Raw genomic sequence first — 15,949 nt, 5'->3', positions numbered from 1 at the left:
ACACAGGGAGAGTCTCTTAAGGAGTTCATGCAGAGGGAGACATTCACAGAAGAAGATCACTGACTTCTTTAGAGCAGGCACTTGGCAGTCTAATGAGAAAGCTTCACAATAAATTTCAGAGCCCACCTATACCAAAGGTATAGGTGTTGATAGAGTCAATGAGCTCGAAAGAGCTAGACGCCCACGTCTACGAGGGCAACCACGACGCCGATGGAGGCTCCGTCAGAGGATCGTGACTACACTAGCATGACATTGGAGACATCTTGCATGGCTATTTACAGAGGCGGACATTGACAATGCTCTTCGACAATTGATGCAATACTTTCTCGAACAAGGTCGATGTGGGGCATCCTTGGGCATTGATGATAATGATGATTTTAGTTTTTCACTTTACTTCATTTTTATTTTGTACCTTGACATTGTATTAGAGCCACTAAGATTGCAACAGTTTGAACTCATACGACCTTTTGAAGACTTTTAATATAACATTTCATTTCATCTCTCTCTCTCTCTCTCTCTCTCTCTCTCTCTCTCTCTCTCTCTCTCTCTCTCTCTCTCTCTCTCTCTCTCTCTCTCTCTCTCTCTCTCTCTCTCTCTCTCTCTCTCTCTCTCTCTCTCTCTCTCTCTCTCTCTCTCTCTCTCTCTCTTGCTTGCGCTTCAGCAGCGGCAGCAGGCTCTGTTATACTGGAAACCCTTGCGCTTCAGCAGCGGCAGCGAGAGAGAGAGAGAGAAGGGAACATCGAAACTGAGAAAAGCAAGAAAAAACTTGGGTTGAGGGTTGCTTTGCTTGGAGGAAAAGCTACAAAAAGCAAGATACAGAGCTGGGCACAACAGTGGCTACTGCCCTCTTCGTCTTTCTTAGTATCTCTTATTCCCTCTGTTATATCTATATTTGGGCCTCAAGCTGTTGAAGCAACAAATGGGGACAGGGTGAAGGACGAGTTTTAGGGGAGCTGAAGCAGCTGCTGCCTATATAACCTGCCGACAACAAGCAATGCTAGTCCATACTGCATCGGTGCGAGACATTTATGGCGCGATACAGTGTGCCTGCAAAGCTGAAGTGCAGTGTGATTGTCGCTAGCTATAGCGCCGGGACCTGTTGGCCCTAACCAGTACCGCGTCGGCGCGGGATGGTTTAGGGAAGGAAACTAAATCTCTTTTCTTTATCGAAAAACAGTGTGTTATAAACAAAATACTTAAAGCACGGAAGGCAAGTAGAGCCAGTCGCGGCGTTGTTTAGGGGGGGATTTTTTTTTTTGAGTTATCAGAGGCATGCTGCAACGCCCATTCAACCATACGTGCACAGCGTAGAGGTATGGCAATGACCCGCGGCAGAGACGAGTTGAGTTTGACATGCATACACTGCAAATGTGTTGACCTTTTGGTCAACTACTCTCAACCGGTTTCAATCACCGTCAATCGACTCGGCTTGCCATGCCACGCCGGTAAGCTAACCGATATATAACCAAACCCCATAAGACGTCGACGTCGGCGAGATATAGTGCGACTGCCAAGCCTAAGTGCAGAGTGGTTGCCCCTAGCTATAGCGTCCGGACATACCCCTAACCAGTACCGCGTCAGCGCGGGATGGTTTAGGGCAGAAAACTAACTCGCTTATGTTTATCGAAATAAACAGTGTGTAATAAAAAAATTACTTAAAGCATAGAAGTAAGTCCATACGACATCGACGCGGGACATTTAGGCAACGATACAATGTGACTGTGAAGTCTAAGTGCAGTGTGGTTGCCCCTAGCTATAACGTTGGGACATGCCCCTGACCAGTACCACGTCGGCGCGGAAGGGTTTAAGGAAGAAAACTAACTTTCTTATTTTTATCCAATTAACAGTGTGTAATAAACAATTTACTTAAAGCCTTAAAGGCCTGGGAAAATGTAACCTTCATGCCACTCCTAGATCTGTAAGAGTAAACATGCATACAACACTGACCCAACGTTCACATTTAAAAGAGAAGTGTATGGTTTAATGAAAGTGAAGTTAACTCATGAAGTCATCAAGTACACTGAAATAAAATTAGTAGTGTATTCAAAGTAGAGAAGAAAGCTAAGCATCAAATGTGACTTGGCTCTACTCAGTACCGTGTCGACATGAGAGGGGTAAGGGTGGAAAACATGCAATCTATTGAGCTTGCAAATCAAACTTAGCATCATGTGGGACATGCCTCAATCAGCATCACGTGGGACACAGTATGGTTAAAGGGGATGTCTTGGTTCAGAGATGTAATGTACATCACATGCTTAAGAGTTATTCTCAATGTCCATCCTCAACTGCTTATCAAAATGTGCCACTCCTCATAATTATGTGGACATGAAAATGAGAGAATAATTCGATAAGGAAGAGGCATAAGAAAGGTTACTAGGCAAACCTGTGAAAATGAGGAGCTTGTGTCTTAGCTTAAGATATACAAATCATGTTATGGCTATGCATTAATTGATTATATCACCATAATAGGCCTATCCTTTCAATCATCGGATTGCTATGCATTAATTAATTATATCACCATCATAGGCCTATCCTTCCTATCATCATCCTATTGCAAGGCTTTCTGGGACACTACCCTAAACTATCCCGCGTCAGCGTGGAATTGTTTAGGAAAATGTCCAAGTGGGTAGCAAGATTGAACCACGATGTTGGCATGATTGGACGTAAAGGAGAGATTGACATTTCCATGTTTAAAGTTGAATAAATTTCGGTGTTCATGCATCAATGTTTTATTCCAATAAACAAAAGTAGAGAACATTATTGGGTGAATTGTATATATTTAATTGAAATTTTGTTGAGTATTGCTTTTTAAATTTTTGATTTGATGTTGTATATTGATTCATTTTTCTTGATGTTTGAATGTAGTCCATCTTCTTCTAGTGCAAATTCTAGAAGATGCGCCATGAATGGATCCACTCCAAAAACTATTTGTAGTGATCAAGTAAGCTCAATTGTCGAAACAGACTCGTCAAACTATAGCGATAGTCATGACATTTCTTTAGGCTCTTTGCATGATGTACATCAAGAGATAGCTACAATTGAAGCTTTTATGCAGACAATACCATTTAGAATGAGACATGATGTACCACTTTGAAGGCTTATACCATGTGATAAAGAACATGGTTTGAGGTCAGATGTTAGTGGCTTGAAGCTTGCATTTTCTAGAGAAGGATATATCAAAGAGAAAGGTGCATTTATAGTGTCATTTTACTCTATATATCAAAAGGAATAGCATATATCCATCCACTAATCATCATTGATTACAATGGGAGCAAGATCATTGTCCTTGGTGGATGGACATGTATCATAACTATATGCTTGTTTGTGAGAGAGAGATTGACAGTGCAAAGAGGACATAAGATCCCTCCATTGCTCTTTCCACCTCGGGTGAGGACGTATAAAGTGAAATTGATGTGATAGAAGATCCGATCATACGTGCGAGCGTCACTTCAGTGATTTTTCTTATAAATATAGATACAACACAAACTTTTTGGAATTTTGTACATTGCTAGTGAACATTCAATTGTAATTTTTAAACATTTTCGCTCCCCATTTTGGGTCACTTTTCATGCAATTCTGCAACAATGTTTAGCAATTTTTGTTTGCATTGATCTTTGTAGGTGAGATGAATGTGCCACCATGAAACACTTGGAATATGTACATCATAAAACCAAAATAGGCATCTTATCAAGTGTTAAAACACACAATTGTGCCACATGTAGGGTCACGACTCCTCCAATAGGTATGTACATGACATATAATGTAGTAGACACTTCAACATATATCACAATATGTACATTATTGTTTTTATTCCCATCCATTGAGAAGTGTCAAAATTGAGGTAAATGTTTTTATTTCACATTATGTACATGCCACGACATGACAAAGTGTCATGATAGCTTCATTGCTTAAAGATTAAGGGAAGCAACACGTGATAGACGAGGAGCCTGGCATGATAGGTGTGTCCATAAAAAATATGGTTTACTAAACTCAAATAGATTTACTAACCTCACTGTGCTTTTTATATAGACTATGTTATGCATCTATGATTCACTAATTTCCTTGTTGTTTCTAACGGATATACGCTATTGGCACACGGAGCTTGTTGTTTCTAATGGATATACGCTATTGGCACACGGAGCCTGGTATGATAGGTGTGTCCATAAAAAATATGGTTTACTAAACTCAAATAGATTTACTAACCTCACTGTGCTTTTTATATAGACTATGTTATGAATCTATGATTCACTAATTTCCTTGTTGTTTCTAACGGATATACACTATTGGCACATGGAGCTTACTTCGTTCAATACGATTTGTTTTCCTTGGAGAGAAATATGTTTTGTAGGCACCAAGAGATCATAAATGCTTAGCTATCTCAAGGGATTACATTGCCAATTGCATGTCAGTTTCGATCGAGTATGCAATCACTAATATGGATGCCTCTACACGAGCATATGGTCAGAGTTTGCACTACATCCCCATTACACGTGAGCTTTGATCGATTGTGCAATCACCAATATAGATGCCTCTACACGAACATATGGTCATAGTTTGGACAGTGGTAGATATAGAAGGGATGGTAGGCTCATTTTGTAGGTTGTCAATTTTCTTTTTGTGGATTTTCCTTCTAGAGGTGCCTCTTCTTCATTCCTAATCTAGAGGGCAAGATAGGTAGGAGGCCTCAACTTCTGCAGATGTGGTGGATGCAAAGAATAGATCTCTCGTTGGGAACTATTCGATCACTTGAGCATTCCATTTATTTTGGTCATGGACATGTTACTTTTTAAGTATCTTCCCCTACTTAGATTTTTCTTTTTCAAGATATGTATGTTAATTGCAGTATTAAAAATTGTAAGTCGAAAACTCATGCAATTTTCATTGATTTTGGAAAAACTTTGTTTGCATTTTTAAGGTCTATTGATTTAATTTGATGTGTTTATTTTTTCTTTATTGAAGTGCCAGTGTACATTGGGGTGGAGGAAAAAATCATGGTGCACAATCCATGGTACAATGTTTAGAGAAAGGACAAACCACGTCATGTATTCATCAACAACGAGTGTGATTCATGCTAAAGTATCGTGTTTTGTACTTGATAAAACCAAATGTGAGAATTACTTTTTTGTTAAGAAATCATGATATTTAGTGTTCACTAAAGTGTTTCTCTTGACTTAGATATGGCAACAAATAATTTCTTCTCCTCTCTCTCTCTCTCTCTCTCTCTCTCTCTCTCTCTAGATTTTGCTCGGTTTTAGTATTCTCTCGGTAAAGTTTGCTCGGTGCTTGGTAAGACTCTTTGCAACCCATTCCAAGAAGGTCCTTTTTGTAACCCTTTTAGAGTCCTCCATGAATTATTCCTCATTTAGGGCTAATTTGAATTGCTCCCAATCTCCTTCATGCTCCTCCTTGATTCCCCTTACATGATCTCTAATCTTGGGGACCACAACAAGCTCAAAACTATGAATCATGTCCACCTCTGGAAGTGTTGTAGCTCCATCTCATTTACATAACCACGAAGAAACTTTGTGACGTATTTCCCTTCAAGTTGGTCCGTTTTTCTCACAATAGATTGAAGGGCTTTGGTTGCTGACACCTCTCTTCTTTCTACAGCTTGTTGTTGTTGCATAAACATAGCATATGCTTGAAACATTTGCATTGTGCCTTGATCAAAATGCATGCCTTGTTTCTCTTGCTGATCCATAGCTTTCATTATTTGTATTTAAACGTTTGAAAACAAGTTTTTGAACCCCCACCCTAGCTGCTTCACGTCGGGTTCACCAGAACTGTCGGAATGTGTGCGGTCTAGCTGGCAAGGTGCAAAACCTTTGGCTGTGAGAGTTTGTGATGAGAGTCACAAACAATCTAAGAAAAAGCGTTTATAGAAAATCACCAACTCTCTTTCTAAAGATGACTGAAAAACTAAGAGCGTTCATGACAAGACAATCACAAACCCTCTCCCCTATTATGCTTGGAAATTGCTTGTTTTCATAGACGAGTTTGTGATGAAAGGATCACCAATTCACATCCAATTTTACTTAAAAAGAGAAATTAAGAACACTAAACTTTTAGCCATTAAACTTCAACTCTCATAGAAGCACAACTCTCATTCCAAACCTAAACCTCTTTCATGGAAACATGTAGCCTCACCCCCAATCACATAGTCGTAACTTCAAACACTTGAAAGGAATACATGAGCTTCCACCTTCATGGTGACCATTTTCTGATTTTACATAGATTTAAGAGCTTCTATGATATAAGAGATTGAAGAGATTTAAGCGAAATTTTTAAGAGCAATCTCTTAAAACTCTTGAAGTACACGCATATTTTGAGTCAAAGAGAGCAATTTTACATGTGACCAAAGCCTCGACTGGCACAATGTTGCATCAATGATATCTTCTCGTGAACCTTTGACTACCACAAGAATTATTTGCCTAAAATCTCCTTCAAACAATCACTTTTCCCCCAAAGGTATTTAATTGTGCATCATATCACGTCACAATCCTGTCAAGTGCCTCAAATGCATAACAATGTGTCATTGGTGCCTCATCCCATATTATCAATTATGCAAGCCTTATGACCTCTGCTTGAGGACTATTTACGCTGATATTACATGTGCTAGAAGCATTCAAATTGAGTGGAATCTTACATCAAGAGTGAGCAGTTTGGCCTTTAGATAGCAAGAGAGATGCTAGACCCGAGGGTGCACATGCCAAAGCCACAAAACCTTCACCACATAAATGCAAGAGTAAAGCATTTTAAAGATATGCTCTATCTGATCCACCGAGACCATCCAAAAAGAAAATGCCACCATTACCATTAGGAATTGCATACAATATAGTGTCATAGGCTCTTTTTTGGCCAGCATTTAAGGTCCTTTCCACGATGACACTTAACGATGCTTGTTTTGTCACGTCAAATGCCCTCTCTTCATGTAAAAATTCATTTTTTATCCTTATTAATACTGATATGTTTGGCATGGGCATGCCTTCAAAGTCATGTAGATGCTTTCCATATTGCTGCAAGATCTCTTCTATGCTCAACAATGCCAAGTCCTTTGCATGAGTTCACCCTAAGTGCATGTGGTGATGAGCATAGTGTTCTAAAAGATCGTTGAAAAATCTATCCCAAAGTTCTCCTGCATGCAATGGAGCACAAAATATTAGAATAATCACAAATAAATTTCTTAATTGAGAACCAGTTTGTTGCAATGCAGCTTCTCTCAAGCATGCAGTCCACTCCTCGTCGCTTTCTAGTAAACCTCCCACAAGGCAGGCCTCTTTAAACGAAGAGTATACATATCCATCAACAGTACTTAACTCCTCAAAAGATCTACATCCCTTGCAAATTGTCAACAACATACGTAAATAATACTTTTCACAAGTATTGGGATAAATGTTGTACATACGTCCAATAACATTTCCTCTTTGCCTTTTTTTTCCATTCCTTGCTCCCCCCTTTCCATACCCATTCGCATGGAAAATCATCATATAATAACGACCGTGTATCTTCATGTAGTTCATTAGTTTTGAACCATTCTGCTAGAGTGGTTCTTTGATTTTTGTCTACTCTTAGCACATCGTGCAAATTGTCTCCATCATTGAAGACCACATTATTTTGTAAAGGAAAATGAACATGTAACCTTTGTACAGTTGGTTGCTCACTATGCATACCATTAGCAAAGATACAGCAGCATGCCTGTGAAGCAGATACATACCTTGTATTCAAGTACAAATGAATCTCATCCATGATACCCTCCGAATCTTGCAAATGCATAATGGCTCTATCATGTCCCTTGTACACATATTTATAGAGGTATTTGACAACTATAATTGTTGAACAAACTTCAACATTTATATGGGCCTTATATCACAAAAATAAAAAGGGGTTATAGGGCATGATCCATCTACAATCCAATATGTTTCCTTCAATATTACAGTACCATTGTTCTTGTGTTGCATATAAGAAGGATATCACCGTCATCAACTGTAGTGGTATGTGAGAATCTTTTAGGATAATGGTGTTTGCATCGTCCATCCACCATGCAAGGAGAATTTCTATTGAATGCACCACATGGCCCATGAATATTTGAGTGACATACCACATCATATAGACCGGGAAAAATTGCTTTATTTGGTAGCTTTGCACACACAAATCTAATAATGGGCCACATCAACGTGATTGAAGCAGCTTTGCAATATCAGAAGTATGTGAGCATGTGGAATCCCTCTCTTTTGAAATTCAATTACAGATACATATCCAACTACCACCCCAAAGAAGGACCTCTTGATTAGCAACACCATCAAGTCTTTAAATTTTGCATAAAAGACACATGTAGTTAGATCCGTTCGATCTTGAGCAATTTGCCCTGGCAGCAATGCATCAGTGATCTCATCCCACTTTGGATTGCAAGTGAAGGTTATGAACATATCAGGTTTTTTCAATTCTTCTAAAAATTTCCATTGAGTCTTGATAAAGTTGATGCATAAATCTTGGACCTCTAGTGTAAGAAGAGGGCAAAACAACACTTCTTCCTACATCTCTACCAAATACATTTCTTAGCACATTGTAAACACTAAGCATGTTAGCAAGACCTTGGTATACTTCAACACGTAGAGTTGATTCATGATCACGTACCCATACTAACCTACACTCCTCAATACTACTATAAGCATCTACCATCTATTGTTGTAGCAATCTTCCTCCACAAAGAAGACATTTGTTGCTATCTTCTTGCACTTGAAGTATGAATGCATAAAACTCACGCTGAGTAATTATCTGCCTCGTATCTCCTCCAGAAAATAGGAATTCCTATATGCCATCCATCTTCTCCATTTGGGAACAATATAACATACATCAATGGAATATATGACCTATGTAAATTTGAAATCCTCTTGACAACTCCACTATGTGTAAAGATATGAATACCTCGATGACCAATATCAAGGTCATCATCTTGACTAGGCATGATGGTTGCAACTTCACTTGTAATTGTTGTCTAGAGGTACCTTGAGTCTCAGCAATAACCATCCTTACATTGATATGTGGTGTCACTGCTAAATGGTCTCTTACAGTAGACAATATATGCACATATGGATTATATACATGTATCATCTCGTGTAATCGATGCATTACTTAAGCATCTAATGAACAAACTCCTTGTAGTCTATTATTCAATTCAATCATGCACGTACAGTTGTGTTTATGGTGCACTAGGCAATAGAGATCCAATGTGATGAAATGTTTACCCATTGATCCGATGTATAAACACCCCCCAACTTTGGTGACTTGTTCTCTAGATGAGCACCCAAGGAGACAGAAGATAAGGAGTTATTGTATGCTCATATATTTCTTCTAAAGATCTTGCTATGCCCATCATCACCACTCAAAAGAGCTTCCAAAACCTCTGGAGGGTCGTGCAAAAGAGGCAAGCAAACTTTTCCCTTTGAACAACAATACCTACCCACAAATCCCTCAAAGGTACCTTCTACCTCACATTTCCATAGGTATGCATCAAAAAAACAACATTGAAAAATCATTCTGTCCATATGGTGTAGACGACAATCACCTAGTAGCAATGGAAAAGTGGATGGATGATGGCTTTCATATGGCATAAGATAGAGCCACATCTGACTCGTATTTTAGACACATCGCCCACCACAAAAGTAGTAGAATTTGTGGTTTCTCTTTGTCTTGCATTCACATTGTTTCTTTGACCATTAAAGTCGGTTGGTATGTGCTACTCCCCTTTGACAATGAGTATTACCAACACCAACATTTTCCACGGAGTCCCATTCACAATCATAGTTTCACAATAAGAAACTCTTGCATCGACAACATGATTTTCAAGAAAGAATGCATGATCTAACGTCTCACCCTCAAATGTCAAAATATAGCTTTCTATATTTGGTGCATTCTATCTCAGTTGGTTTCTTATGTATGTCTTATCTCCTGCACAATTATGCTGTATTGAGCATGTTACACTCAAATTTTTTTATTGTTCAACTCGAGGACCAAGAAGAAACCTAGGAGGAGCCATTCTTGATGCCATAACAACATAATTTTTTTTAATAAATAAGATGTAGTCAAAGAAAAGGAAGCAATCTATATTTATAATTATTAAAGTGCACTTCTTATAAAAACACCTAAGAAAGGAAGTTTCCTCATTATGTTTTATACATTTTTGTAACCATGCAAAACCTATATCCAGTAAAGTGTATATATTCCTATCTTTTATATCCCTCTTGTACCTTAGAAGTATACATGAAAGACTAGATGAAAGTGAGAATCCAACTCCAACCTTAAGTGCAAGCAAAGAAGACAATGTAAGTGCAAGGGAGAGAGAGCATGTGCTAATTTAGTGGCAGGCATAGGTTTACGAATAGGTCAGAGAAGTGCATAGGTTTAGGAATAGGTCAGAGAAGCAGCAACATGGTAGTCACCTCATGCAACTTTAGAATACTTCAATTTCAAAGCTTCAAAGTTGAGATGTGATTGAGAAGTTTAGATCAACATGACATGACATTGAGAAACATCTAGGTCCAATTGCCACCAAGTGATAATTACATTTTTGCTATAAATCTGGGAGACAACATCAATATAGAGAAAACTTCTTATAGATTTAGTGAGTATAATATGCCCACAACATGGAGAATCCAAAATTTTCACATGACAAACCTAGGAGGGGCCAATCTTGATACTATAACAACCTAAAAATGCACATGAGAGAGTAGGTGCCAATGAGAGCCAATCCAACATTAAGTGTGAGCAAAGGAGAAGAGCAGGTGCAAGTGAGAGAGAAAGTTCAACATTAAATGCAATCAAATGAGAGAGAGGAGATGCAAATCAAAGAGAAAATTTATATTTTGTAATAGGTCTATTCTTTTAGGAATAGGTGAGAAAAGTGACAACATGGCAATTGACTCCAAGTAGTGGTAGAAACACTTCAAAGTTCAAAGTTGAGATGAGATTGAGAAGCTCAGACTAACATGAGATGAGAATAAGAACCATGGTTCAACTTCACCAATCGATACATAAATCATGGCTAAATTGGTAGAAAAAGTGAGTAAAAGCAAAATTTCATTTTAATTTAGTACAATAAAGCACCTGCAACATAGAAAGTTCAACTTTGTCACATGAGAATCACCAAGATCATACTGACGGATTGTCTACAAAAGACAAACCATGGTTATTTTTCTCGGGTAAAGGCTTTGGCATAGCCAAATGACTTAGCCTCTTTTCTATGGCATTCAGTCAATTAATGGGCATCCTCAAAGCTCTAAGCTCACTCTCTAAAGTAGTAACTTGCTCCTTAAATGCCACAACATGGTGATTTTGCTATGTGAAACACATAGAGAAGTGTGATGACTCAACCTCTTTTCTATGGCATTCAATCGATTAATGGACATCCTCAAAGCTCTAAGCTCCCTCTCTAGAGTAGTAACTTGTTCCTTTAATTCCACAACATGATGATTCTGCTCTATGAAACACATAGAGAAGTGTTCTTTTGAAATTCTTGCATCAAAGAAAAAAGGTCACATTGATTTTTTCCCAATAGAGAAATATATTTCTTCATGTCCTTCAAAGATGAAATTATCTCCTCTTGAAGAGTTTCATGATTTCTAACATGAGATCCTTGGCCTTCTTGTTGAATATCCTCCAAATAACCTTTGCATTGGAGCTGGTTTTCAATGTGGCAAACACAATAATCTTCAATCATCCTTAAACATTTTGAAGAATCTTCAATTTGGTCTTGTCTCCTACAGCGTGCAAGTTGCTTTACATCCCTGATAGTATTATGTTTGTGAGGCATTGGAATAGTGATGACCTCATTGGGATCGTGTCGCCCTTTAGCAATAATATACATAGGGAAGAATTGAAAGGACTATCAATGTCTATAAGAGAAAAAAAATAAATTGTCCAAAATATCTTGTTTATGTCTCTAACTCAAGCTATGGAGTAGTTTTCACCTTGCATTTTTGCCCCTTGAGCTTGCAAGTTGCTTCACACCTCTTACATTAGTATGACTTGGAGGGGTTGATAGGATAACCTCATTGGGATCATGTGACCCGTTGGCAAAAGGATCTAGAGTTATTAATGTATCGGAAGGACCATCCATCACAGAAAGAACATTTTTTTACATTTTATGATTTTTCAAAATTTCTCAACAAATAAAAAAAGATTCATGATGGTTTCTCTTATCAGGATTCATTCTAAAATTTTTACAAACTCTACCAAAACTACACAACACCCCTCTCTTATGCATTGATTCAACATATTATCACACATGGTTGTCACATTGCATGGATTCTAGATGTCAGTGGAAGAAGACGACATACCATTTTTTAACAACTCTCAAGGACTTTTCTTGGAAAGGGTATGTTTGTGCAAGGTAAGATACTAATATGGGCAAAAGAATTCATGATTGTATTGTTAGTCAGATCCGTTGAAAGAAAACATGGTGTTTGGCAATGCCTTGGCCGACATGTATGCCGAATATTGTCTACTTCAGAAAGCACAAAAAGTGTTTGAGGAGCTGCATGTCTATGATTCCCTCTCTCGGAGTGTTCTAAGTGCAGGATATGCTCAACAAGGGTAGTGCCACTCGGGGCTATTTTCAATGGATGCAAAATAAGGGCTTCCATTCATATGAAAGTACCTACGGTTGCATTTCAAAGGCATGTAGCACTATGCAAGACACTAAGATAGGAAAAAGAATTCACAATGTTATTGTTAGTCAAGGGCTCTTGAAAGAACACGTCGTGTTTGCCAATGCCTTGGTCGACATGCATGCCAAATGTCGTGTACTTTAGAAAGCATGAAAAGTGCTTAAGGAGCTACTTGTCTGGGATGCCATCACTTATAATTTATTGATTATAGGATGCCGAATAGGGGTAAGGCCAAGAAGCTATCATCTATTTCCAATGGATGCAAAGTGAGGGCATCTCTCCAGGTGCAATCACTTACGCTTGCATTTTGAAATCCCATGCCACCACTCAAGATTTTTATATGAGAAAAAGAATTCACGACAATATTGTTAATCAGGGGCAATCACCTACACTTTTGTCTTGAAGGCATGTGGCACTACTCACAACAAGGATTGCTAAATGTGATGTACTTCAGAAAGCACACACAGTGCTCGGGGAGCTACGTGTCTGGGATGCTGTCTCTGCAAATTTATTGGTTAAAGGATATGCCGAATGGGGGCAAGGCCAACAATCTCTCGGCTGTTTTCAACAGATACAAAGCAAGGGCCTCTCTCTAGATGCAATCACTTATGCTTGCATCTTGAAGGATTGTGGCACCACTCAAGATGCTAATCCGGGCAAAAGAATTCACGATGATATTGTTGGTCCAAAAAAGAACGTAAATGAAATCTACGCATTTGTCTTAAAGGCATGTGGCACTACACAAGACACTAGCATGAGCAAAATAATTCACGATCATATTGTTAGTAAGGGGCTATTGAAAGAGATCATCCTACTTGGCAATACCTGCTATTGAAAGAGAAATCGTACTTGGCAATACCTTGGTCGAGATGTATGCCAGATGTTGTCTACTTTGGAAAGCCTAAAAAGTGTTTGAAGAGCTGCCTATCCTGGAAGCCTTCTCTTGGAGATTTTTGATTGTGGGATACGCCCAACATCCCCAGTAAGGCCTAGAAGCCTTGGGCTGTTTTTCAGAGGATACGAAGTGAGGGCATTTCTCTAGATGCAATTATCTACACTTGTATTTTGAAGGAATGTGGCACTATGCAAGACATTGATATCAGCAGGTACTTGGCAATACCTGCTGTTGAAAGAGAACGTCATACCTTGGTCGAGATGTATGCCAGATGTCCTCTACTTTAGAAAGCCTAAAAACTGCTTGAAGAGCTGCCTATCCAGGAAGCCTTCTCTTGGAGATTTTTGATTGCGGGATACGCCCAACAATGCCACTAAGGCTTGGAAGCCTTGGGCTATTTTTTAGAGGATACAAAGTGAGGGCATCTCTCTAGATGCAATTATCTATGCTTGTATTTTGAAGGAATGTGGCACTACGCAAGACACTAATATCGACAACAGAATTCAAAACAATATTGTTAGTCAGGGGCTATTGAAAGAAAACATCGTGCTTTCCAATGCCTCGATCAACGTGAATGTCAAATGTCAAATGTCGTGCACTTCAAAAAGCTCACAAAGCGCTTGAGGAGCTACATGTCCAATATGTTGTCTCTTGGATTTCATTCATTGCATGATATGCCTAAAAGGGGCAAGATGAGGAAGCTCTTGGCTGATTTTAGTGGATGCCAAGTGAGGGCATCTCTCCAAATGCAATCACTTACGCTTGCATCTTGAAGGCATGTGGAACCACTCAACATGCTCATCCGAGCAAAAGAATTCACGATGCTATTGTTAGCCAAGGGCTGTTGAAAGAAAACATGGATGAAATCACTTACGCTTTCAACTTGAATGCATGTGGAATTGGCACTACGCAATACACCAGTATGGGCAAAAGAATTCGCGATCGTATTGTTAGTCAAGGGGTGTTGAGAAAAAACATCGTGCTTCACAATGACCTGGTCAACATGTATGCCAAATGTTGTTTACTTCAGAAATCACAAAAAGTATTCCCTTTCTTGGAGTGCTATGAATGCGGGATATATGCCCAACATATACCAATATGGGCAAAAGAATTTGCAATCGTATTGTTAGTCAAGGGGTGTTGAGAGAAAACATCGTGCTTCACAATGAACTGGTCAACATGTATGCCAAATGTTGTTTACTTAAGAAACCAGATAAAGTATTCCCTCTCTTGGAGTGCTATGAATGCGGGATATATGCGTGCAATGCTAGGAAGCCTAGGGTTGTTTTCAGAGGATGCGAAGCGAGGCTATCTCTCCATAAAGAATTACCTACACTTGCATTTTGAAGGCATGTGGCACCATGCAAGACAATGATATCAGCAAAAGAATTTTGAAAAATGATATAATTAGTCGGGAGCTCTTGAGACAAAATGTCGTGCTTGGAAAAGCACTAAAAATGCTTTGAGAGCTACCTGTCCAGGATGTATTAAATTGGGTCAATTGGTAAAAATTTATGTTGATTGCACCAGAACATTGAGGGCACTCATAATTGATTAGAGACCAAAGTATATTTTTTCTCTTTGTAGTGAGAATTTTCAAAATAATTGCACATAATTGCATATTTCCCATAGGGGGTGTATAAACTAATAAAAGATATGCCTTGTAACGAAGTAGTAGAAAATAGGTATATGTATGTACATAGATCGGTGGAATAATCATGGTAAGCATGTAGATTAATTAGCATTAGGTAACATAGCTTGATAAGAAGAGAGAGAGAGAGAGAGAGAGAGAGAGAGAGAGAGAGAGAGCATTGGGTACAATAATCCCCCCATGCCTTGAGTGAGTTGGCTTCCTCTAGTTGGCTTCCTCTAGACATGTATTTATATTTATTGTTAAAAAGGGTCAACTCATAAATGAGGCTATTTACATTCCACTTTGGGATAAGGGGATCGTATTGAAATAACTACAAAGCCTATGTTTTATTCAATGTCCTGCTAGCTGATGTCAGTCACTTGCCCACGACTCAGCTGTCTTGACCTGCTACATCACGCACACATGACCATAAATGTTATCTCAACCTTCTCATCATCCATTCCATAGGTTGTGTAGCTAGTTCCACGAAATCCTCATTAAGACTGACCAATAGGCTATCAAGCACCTACTCTCTCAATCTACTATCTCCGTTAGGCACATTAAGTGGGCTAGCTTCATTCAAAACATTCACCCAATGGTACAATACCAACTTGGCAAAGCCAATGTCATAGTTGATGCCCTTAGTCATAGACCAAAACATGATGAGAAACCCTCTACTCTCCAATCTTACACGTTTGCTAACATTGAAGAGGTGTATCTTAATCATCTTTCTGCTTGCTGAAATTCAATCTTTGA

Source organism: Adiantum capillus-veneris, chromosome 15 (assembly GCF_014529385.1).
Source record: "Adiantum capillus-veneris isolate H3 chromosome 15, ASM1452938v2, whole genome shotgun sequence".
NCBI lineage: Eukaryota > Viridiplantae > Streptophyta > Polypodiopsida > Polypodiales > Pteridaceae > Adiantum > Adiantum capillus-veneris.
Note: the sequence above shows the minus strand (reverse complement) of the source record.